Source organism: Ictalurus punctatus, chromosome 26, assembly GCF_001660625.3.
Source record: "Ictalurus punctatus breed USDA103 chromosome 26, Coco_2.0, whole genome shotgun sequence".
Lineage (NCBI taxonomy): Eukaryota > Metazoa > Chordata > Actinopteri > Siluriformes > Ictaluridae > Ictalurus > Ictalurus punctatus.
The window spans coordinates 15,659,501-15,662,252 of NC_030441.2; the positions used below are offsets into that span (position 1 = coordinate 15,659,501).

The 2,752-nt window shown below is 39.9% G+C and overlaps 1 non-coding gene across 1 annotated transcript; it reads left to right on the forward strand.

Moving 5' to 3' along the window:
• Nucleotides 1-1,093: 1,093 nt before the first annotated feature.
• LOC124626396 (U6 spliceosomal RNA) lies at nt 1,094-1,198 on the forward strand. Its single transcript, XR_006981176.1, has one exon. It is a non-coding gene; the product is annotated as a U6 spliceosomal RNA (small nuclear RNA).
• The last annotated feature ends 1,554 nt before the right edge of the window (nt 1,199-2,752 follow it).

Genomic DNA, 2,752 nt, shown 5'->3' on the forward strand with positions numbered 1-2,752 from the left:
AGCTGACAAGTGGAATTTGTAGCCGTCTTCCTCTAGAAATTTGCAACCCAAAGTCTTCATTAGGTGATGGATATTTTCAGTCCTCATGGAGATAGTACTGGTCGATTCTGTTCGGCTTTGAGGGGAGTGACAGCACGAAAAGAGGAGTGTCATCGGCGAGGCGGCTGAAGGAGGCAGGCAGGCGTATGACACCCAGATGATAATGGCTGACAGTCATGATGGCACTGTCTAAAACTCGTCGCTGTCACTGAGCGCTAGCCACCAGTCCAACATGGCTGCCACTCACCAAGCTACAAGTCCATGCTTTTCCCCACTCACACTGGATTAAACACTTTAACTGAATATATTATAATGTTAAGTGTTATCCCTTGTGTTCTCTTTAACATTCAGGCTGCAGGATGAAGAACACGAGTTGTTTGATTCGACCATCTGTGCTGAACATATTGGACTGCGTTAGTTTGCCCAGCTTCGGTTTAAACTCATTAGGATTCCAGTGATGGAGTGTATCGCTTCTTTTTTTTGTTGACTGTTTATAACTGTTTTTGAAAAAGAAAGGCACATTCTTTTCTTTTAATCAAATATTCATCAAAGCTTCGCAAGATCAGAAGGTTAACTCGTTTCAAAGATATGTTTTAAGGCTTGTCTCCTCGGTTGGACATATAGTGTACTGAGACAAATAATTTCTCTCAGCTTTCAGGTGTTAGGAGTGCTGGGTGTCTTTTTTTTTTTTTTTTTTTGACAAATGACAAGACTAATGAGAAATAATATTTCCATGCTGAACTTTTTAAGACATTAGGGATTTCTTCAAATAATTGTGACCTTATTGCTGAATAGTCAATTTGGCTTGTTCCAATTCAGTGCTTATGACCAAAATCTACAGATATTCCTGTTTCTCTCCAGGAATTATCTCCATCACAAGTTATAGGATTTTAGATCAAGTCTGGTTTCTCCCAAAAGTGAAATAGGAGGAAAAAACTGCATTTAAAGACAGGAGCATCATGGACATTTTGACAGTCGATACTTGATTCCAGACTGACCTAATTAGGCTTATGAGCATTTTGTTACAGCACGTAACCATCCAAAGACTGGGAGAGGGAAAGGGATTGCACTCATACTAAAATTGGAACGATACAGAGAAGATTAGCATGGACCATGCACAACGATGATACGCAAAATCAGAAAGAGGGATTATGGAGTGGATGATGTTGGTACATTATAAATGTGTGCGCACCACTGTGACTTTGTTTCCCATGCAAAGGCTGAGAAACAGATGATGTCTCCATCTCCAATGGCTGAAGATTTGGGGCAGATTCAAATCTTTGGTGTGGTGTAGCTGAGCTGGAGCCTGGAAAACATCTAAAACCATTCAAAACAAGCTGCTGGATGACTGTATGTTCCCAATTATGAGGTTCATTCACTAGATATTAGCCTATAACATAAATCAAGTGTTATTAAGGCCTCTCTACTTATTTTTGCTTAAAGCTATGTCGTTATTAAGGTTGTCCTGCCTCACTAAAATCAGTGGTCGGAAGCCGCTGCTGCATTTAAAGTACGGAAAATATCACCATGCTGATTTATTCTCTTCTGCTGTGATAGTTCTTTAAGGTAATAATCAGACATGAACACTGCGACTGCATAAGGGACACAAAGCCACTGTGGATCAATGACCTCCAACAGAGGAGCTGGTGGCCCTTACAACAGGGTCGTAGGTATCACGCTGTTGGGCATCCTTGGTCGCAGATCATATTCAAATTCTTTCAGGAGCTACAGAGAGGACCTGTGAGGAACTGTTTCAAGCATGAAAATGCTGTTTTAGACTGTAGCATCAGACCTGCTAACCTCTATGCATAGGAACATTGCCTTGCATTTAAGTACACTGAAAATTAGCTCTTTTTTTAACCCAATAAAAATGAAACATTAGCCAATCAAAGAATGGCTGGAATGACTGACAGTTGGACAGCGTATCTGTTGTGAACTCTCCGATAATAACTGACCATTCTGGAAGCCCCACCCACTTTACTCTCACATGTTTTGAGTTCGGCCCTTGTGCATTTAAGCCCTTGTGTTTCATTGCTGCAATTGCAAAATATATGCTCTGTGAGATTGTTGCCAGTTGTTACCAAGCCTTTTTGCCATTTGGTTATCATGACTTGATCATTTTTCTGATTTACCTGGTTTTTGATTCTTATTTTGCCCCATCTGTGCTGTTTGCCAAAACAAAGATGGCAGCCATACTTGAATAATCTCACAATTGAAACGTTCGCCAATTACTTGATAACTTTTTGTTGATACCAACACCTCAATGTGCTACGTAATCGCATGCTTGTTCATTTCTCAAGTCTGCACTTAACTAGCTAAAGATCTAACCGTATCTTACTATAATTTGCTAACTACCGTGTTTTTAGTTTAGCCTAGATTTCTGGGCAACCAACACATGGGACTGGGCAGCATACTGGAGCTTTAACTTGCCTAGTGGGGGTGTTAAGAAATTTGTGATTTATCCTCCCCTGTAATTAACTTGAAATCTGTGGCATATTTCAAAACCCATGGCAGTAGATGAAATTTGAAATCTATAAATAAAATGGACTTGGTTGAGATACACGTCTCCTGAAGAAAGAAAAAAAAAAAACTCAGATCATGGCTTGGGGATAAAAACTAGGTCTGAATAAGAAAATCATTCCTGAAACCCCAGTTCCATCACAGGTACTTGCACAAATCAACTCCATCTCACCTAATCAAATAAATAATTTAT